Here is a 7,218-nt window from a genome sequence, read left to right on the forward strand (position 1 = left end):
CTGTAACTGATTTATGTTTTAATCTAGAAAAGAGTGTCTACTGTAGCTGTTTTCTCACTGAACAGCCCTTATAATTAGCAGAGTGGTTACCCTGACAATTGTAACATTTAACGTCAGCTATCTTTCTTGTAATAGGACGGTTGGAAGACCAGTGACTCGAAAACATTGCGGTATATCTGTTTTATTTCTAAGAGGTTCAAATGATACTACCGTGTTAAGTAGTCTATCAATTTTGTAAATTTCTTTGTTATTTTCCCTAGGTTCAAGCTCAATGAAGCAGCTGCAGAGATTGCTTTGTGACGTTTAATTATATTATTAATTTACCTGCTGATTTAGTTCTTTCAGTTGTTAATTATTGAACTGGTGTTGTTTCTAGGATGCATTCCCCTAAGTACTTCCTTCTAGCTTCTATTCTTCTTCAGATGGTATCTATGGAAGTTTGCATTCTTATCTTTTAATGGCAGAGTAAGTTTCCTATAAATTTCGGCAATATTAACTTGTACTTTGACATGATCATCTTTAATTGTTTGAGAGTTGGCTATTTTTTTCATCAGTTCCGTGAGGGGTTCAATGACTTGAGCTTCGATGTATGGAACCTGATGGAGGTTTTGGTTGCTGTTTTCGATAACATTCGATAGCCTTTATGTTGCTTCCTGTAGGTTCGTTATCCAGTTCTGTCAATACGCTAAACGGATTACTAACCGGTATATTATTCAACCACTTGTTATGTTCCGTGATTGTTTTAACCAAATTATCAGGTGGAATGATTTTCCCTTTCTTTGATGAATAGTTATTGTTGTTTATAGCTGTCGGGATATCAGTTTCCATTAGATCTGTTAAACTGTTGTTCACTTGCGATTTAATGATAGACAATTTTTCGGTAGCTTTAATGATTTTTAACTGCAGACAGCTATTCTTTTTTTTGTGCCATTTGTAATATAGATTTGCCAACGGCTAGTTTCCTATTACAGACACACTCTCATTGGGAAATCAAATATACGACACTAAGAAAAGAACTAATTGCTTTGCGTAAACACTTTTTATTGCTGCAACTTCCCGGACGAGATTATTCTTTGAGTTTTAATTATCTAATCCATATAAATGTTCTAAATGAAATTCGATTTTGATGATGATAAATTTGTGCATACATAACAATCGATATAATTTTTGCAATTTCATCGAATTCGAATATATAAATTAGAACACATTTACAAAGTAGAACTTTAAAAAAATACAATCAAATTATCTTCTTTTACCTCTCCAGATGGGAATCTCCTGAAGCGTTTCACATTTAATGTTGCATACACGCAACACTGAGTTTTAATAAGTTATTAACTAAGTAATCCATGAATATCTATATTTTCAACCATACTGGTCCTAATTTTAGTACATTTTATCTTGTCTACGAGAGTATCAGGTATAATTTATTTTATTAGTACTAACCGACATGAGGAATATTTTCACGCAATGTACAAAATTTTTGATTCTGAAAAGACTAAAAAATCAAATTTCGTAAAACAGTCTACAGTATCTTTTATCTGCAACACGTCACCATCGATTATATTCGCCAAATACATCAATAAAGTTCCAAGCGTAAACGAAAGAAGGCGAAACAAAGTGGAAGACTATACCGTATAACTAAAGATGAATTTTCATAAAGAAAAAAAAAAGAAAAGAGAAAGCACTTGAACAGTTAACGCTCTCTCGAAAATCAGTGATCATTGGGGAAACATCGAGACGACAAGTTCATGTGGATACGTAGCATGGTGTAATTGACGTACTGTGCGTGGTACAGCCGTTTTCACAGTTGTCTCCCATTATTGTTTCACGGATGGAATACGGACAAAGCGTATCATCGTTTTCACGGTTCTGTTCTCCGTCATTGTTCCATGGACGACGGCCGAACAAAGAGTTTTCAAGTCGTATAAAGAGTGTCCTGCGTACCAGCTACACAATGGGACGTCTTTCCTTCGTTCCTCGTCCTCGTGACATTTGTTCGTCCTCCGGTTGCATTTTTCCTTTGCCACTTCAGCTTTTTAACTCGAACGTTAAAATACAACGTGAAAATGAAAAGGGATCCCCTTTTCTTTGTCTTTCTTGCTTCTTTCCCTTCTCCAATCCTCCCGCACTTTCATCCACTTTATCTTTCTTCTCGGTCACTTTAACGAGCATTTCTTTTTATTTCTTACTCTATCAAGTTAGACGAACACGATCTCTTGTCAGGTTTATGTGAATAAATTAAAGAGGACGAAGAAAGGATTTTCGTATTAGAGCATAGAAACGGAAAATATTGTGGCATAGTTGTGTATTGTACAGGAGAGTGATATTGATTTGTTTTCGTTGCAGTGGTCTTTGAGAGAATTAGTGGACGGTTTAATGGCGTGTGGCGGCACTCGACAGTAAACTTTCCGACGGTTTCTGTCCCGTGGCTCGCTACACAAAGACCCTATTCCTGTGGACAAGATGATTGCCAGATGCCCATACATTCTTACCGAATATTTTCAGCTAGCCTAAGGTCACGCTATAAATCTTAGGATTTATTTCAGCTAAGCTCCTCCAAAGGTATTTGTTAAAATCTTTGTTTTATCAGTCTCTAAGTCTACCACCTACTACGGGAACACACGAGAAATTTACTTTCTCTCACGTACGACGATCCCGCTAGCAACTTCCTCTCATGGGCAGTTAGCATCTTTTTCCAACGATCAACACAAAAATTAGCCAATAAACAACGACGTCCATTTCCCTCACTTTCCGAACCAAAGCTTTCCTCAGCGAATCTGACGATCTCGCATCCTTGGACACACCCCATCACAGTTTTCCTCGGCAGCATCATCGTGACGGAAAGTCAGTCTTTTACATGCAGTCTGTTACATAGAGTCTTTGCATAGAGTCATTTACATAGAGTCGTTACCCTTTGGTCGTTACCTAGAGTCATCACACAACGGTCGTTACCATCGCACGGTCCGAGTCAATCAACAATCCAAGTCTTCGGCATCTCGCGCAATCATCGCCGAACTCCCGTCGCATCAAAACACACCGACCAGTAGTCGAACTGTTAACCGCGAGTTCTGCGCATCAGTGTACATCCAGAATATACTGTGAATAAATATTATTGTTGTATATATCTGAGTGTTTCTTAAATACCTATCACGACCTTATCCACCTCAGGTGAATATACTGCTAGTTTCCATAATAATTAGGGTTTGGTACGAACTAAATAATCGAAAGATAGTTACGGAGTGGTTATAGACTTGAATGAAATAAATATATTTTCTATAAACCGCGATTGATTTGAGGATTATTTATATTTTTATTTCATATTTGAATATTAATTATTATTATTTCGTCCATGTACACACCAGTGACACCCGTTATCATACAATGCCACGTATGTGGCACAAATCCCTCACAATCAGCAGCGGAAGCTTTACAACTACGGTAAAGTCAGTGACGTCAGGGGCCCTCACCTTCGAAGAGGTATAACCCGTTGGTCGGGGAACGCAACCGCGCAGCCTCCCGCCGCAGCTGGACAATCATCAGCGTAACGAGTTCCAACAACTTCAGCCTCACAACAAAACGAGTGACCTTCGGGAAAGAACACCTTCCTCGCGAAGCACACGCCAACAATATTCCGCTGCCCAGTGACGAGCGACAACTTGCAGCCGGAATAACTCCGCATCGGGAATCACCGATCGCACATCACAAGTATCATCTTCATTAACGAAGTACCTTCATTGCGAAGCATTCCGATCGCGTCAAAAATCAACTCCTTAAGACGAAACCGCAATAAACATCTCAACAGCATCCCAAACGTTATAAAGGAAGGCATCGACGATTACCAACAGTCCAACAATCATGACGTTGGTCTTTTGAAATCATATTAAACCCAACTCGAGGAAGGATGGAAATGGTTCCTACTCGTCTAAGAAGATTTATATGACCTCGACGAAGAGGAGTACACTCAGGAATGCAGAGCGTTAAGAATTTACCTTTCCCTGGTCAGTTGATTAAGACCCACAGGCAGCGAATTTCCCGCAACGAAAGTTCAATTACTAGAAATGCGGCTCCCCACATTCGACGGGAAATTAGAGAAATAGAGCGCGATCCATGACACTTTCTCTTCAACAATAGACAACAACCACCACCTCACGCCCGTGCAAAAATTCCGATACGTGCGGTCCGTCCTAACGGGAGAAGCGCCGGACTTATGATGAATGCATTATATGAATGCATTAACCCTCAACAACGCAAATTACATTGACGCTATAGGAGAGCGTCTCAAGGAGAGGTTCACGACACACTGCTTTATGCCACAGCCTGGCAATCATTAATTATCCAAAAATAACTAAAGAATCTCCAAAGACCTTGAGGCACTTAACACGGTCAAACAAACTCTCCACTCATTAAATAATTTAGGAGAGTCCTATACCAATATAAACGTCATAAAAAGTGCCTCAGTACACTCAGTTACTGGACTTCCTCGAGAAATTGGCACTCAGCTCCATATCGACCTTCACGGTCACATCAACAAGAGGATCACCGGATCAACCCAATCCGGTCCGTCAATGCGCGCCAGAAGGGCACGCATTAACCACGATACAAGCTCCGTCAACATGTCCCATCTGCTGAGGACCATACGCCATTTGGAGTTGTTACAGTTTCAAAGCTAAACCCTTTGGCGAGCGCCTTAAAGACGTCAAAAGGACATGCCTATGCATCAAATGCTTGAGGAGAGGGCACTCAATGCGAGATTGTCACGCCGGATCATGTCATACGTGCGGAGAACGGCATCACGCGATGCTGCATAAGACCAAACACCACTCAAAGTCTCGTTCCGTCACATCCAGCCGAAACTCCTCTCCGTCAAGCAGTCGATCCGCAACACCCTCTTCCCAATCCTACTCATCACCTACTCGTCATCAGAAATCTACAACAAACCACAGATCGGAGACACCACGAACAAACTCGTCTCCAAGTCCATCCTCTAGCCATTGACGAACACACAAACAGCTCGACCCAGGAAGTGTCGTCGATTTCACTAACACAAGTGAGGTCCATATGTAGATCCGTCGTGGAGGCGTGAAGGATGTTAACAGTTAGTTGAGAGACAGGGCTCCCCCCCGCTGATCCATCCGAATCGCGTTTTCTTGGTGATGATCCTTGGTAGTTGTACTGGCTTGGCCTGTGGGCTCTTCTTCGTCTCGTTAGAGCAGTGTCTCTTGGCCCAATCATCCGCGGAAAACGACAGCAGAGGCATCTTAACTTCTGTTTTTATTCAGTTTCCTTCCATTCGATCAGATGCAGTGGATTAGAATTTACAGCTGCTAGCGTTTCTAGCCATCCTGATTCCCTGTGTCGATGTTTATTCAGTGCTGGATTGTTCCGAAGTTGTCTTCTTAATATTATCGCCGCATTATGTCCGATAGCATCCGCTCGTTCCGCGTAAAACGGACTGTTCTGACTAGACTCTGGTTTCAAGGGGCAGTTGCGCTCTGAATTGGTCAGCATTGGGCTTAGTTTATTTCTAGGAGGTGTCACCATGCTGGGACTGTGCAAGGAATACGCTGGTTCGTCCTTCCTGGCAAGTTCATCGGTGGGAAGCCAGGTGGAACGGTTTGATTGCTCGGGAGGGTTCCAAATTTCTTCATAGTCTGATAGTTCCTGAAAGGCTGAAATAGTGTTACTCTGAAATATTAGATCCTTTGATGAGAGTTCGTTTGAGTTTCTCATCTTTCTTTCGGCTTGCTTGTGCTGAATGTCATAGTTAGTGAAGGGACGTTGGGCGTCGTGGTGTCCGTGATTGGGACTTGGTTTGACATTGGAAAGTGTGCCGGCTTCGTTGGAGATGAGATTTGTTCGATGTGACGCTCTGTGGACTCAGTAGAGAAGCGTTGAGGTCCGAAGGGATGTTCTGTAAATTACTCATACCATTTCAGTGATTAGTCACGGTGGCAATAACGCAGAAGTTATTCTGATTCGTGCCAATCGCAATTCGTGGCCCATGTCGGAGGTGACGGAAGTGACCTCTTCCCGTTATGTCCCGGACAATGACTCCCCGATACGATATTCCTGATCTCAGGTGATACAGGCGGCATGGTATAGGACAGGTTATTGAAAGGCGACACGTTTTGATGGACATTCATCGTGGGAGTGTGGAGCGAAGAGAAACTACTCCTGGATAGTTCGAACATGGTGCATTTTAAAGCCTCTGCCGTAGGTTTCGACTCGAGATTGACTTTGTTGTCCTGGACGGGACTCAGCCCGTTACTCTCTACGTTGTGAACTATGGTTAAAGAGTAACGAACGTTCTGTAACAGATTAGGGGAGATCAATGTCTGAGACGGCTTGTCACCAGGTGAGGTTTTCTCTTTCTTCAGGTCCAGAGGGTCGTGAGAGGTTGTCCGATTCATGGCGTTTGGTGACGTTAAATCAGATTGTTGAAATAATGACGATGCGAACGTGGTTGTCGTCCAGTCGCGTGTAAGCGACGAGTTGCGGGTGTCATGCAATGAGCTCGCGCGTGTCATGCGACGGAATCGGCGCTAAATTCAATACGATATTCTCCGTCAGCGGAGTATGAATATTGTTACTGTTGTTATTTTAATTATCGTTACTTCCCTAGAAACTGCTAAACGTGTTGCTGCTCCATTTGGGCGTCGACGGGATTGATGGTCGCTTGCTCTCCATGAGATTCCTTAGCCGATCGTCCAGAGAAATGTAATTTACAAACGCTCTGCATTCCTGAGTGTACTCCTCTTTGTCAAGGTCATTTAAATCTTCTTGGACGAATAGGAACCGTTTCCATCCTTCCTCGAGTTGTGTTTAGTATGATTTCAAAAGACCAACGTCATGATTGTTGGACTGTTGGTAATCGTCGATGCCTTCCTTTATGACGTTTAGGATGTTGTTGAGACGTTTATTGCGTTTTCGTTGCAGGGAGTTGATTTTTGACGCGATCGGGATGCTTGGCGATGAAGGTACTTCGTTAATGAAGGTGATACTTGTGATGTGCGATCGGTGATTCCCGATGCGGAGTTATTCCGGCTGCAAGTTGTCGCTCGTCACTGGGTAGCGGAATATTGTTGGCGTGTGCTTCGCGAGGAAGGTGTTCTTTCCCGAAGGTCACTCGTTTTGTTGTGAGGCTGAAGTTGTTAGAACTCGTTACGCTGATGATTGTCCAGCTGCGGCGGGAGGCTGCGCGGTTGCGTTCCCCGACCA

The 7,218-nt window shown here is 42.7% G+C and overlaps 1 pseudogene; it reads right to left on the reverse strand.

Annotated features, from left to right (window-relative positions):
• Nucleotides 1-5,089: 5,089 nt before the first annotated feature.
• On the reverse strand, nt 5,090-6,687 carry LOC122570260 (annotated as a pseudogene).
• Nucleotides 6,688-7,218: the final 531 nt, after the last annotated feature.

This window comes from Bombus pyrosoma, linkage group LG8 (assembly GCF_014825855.1).
Source record: "Bombus pyrosoma isolate SC7728 linkage group LG8, ASM1482585v1, whole genome shotgun sequence".
In the NCBI taxonomy this organism is placed as follows: Eukaryota; Metazoa; Arthropoda; class Insecta; order Hymenoptera; family Apidae; genus Bombus; species Bombus pyrosoma.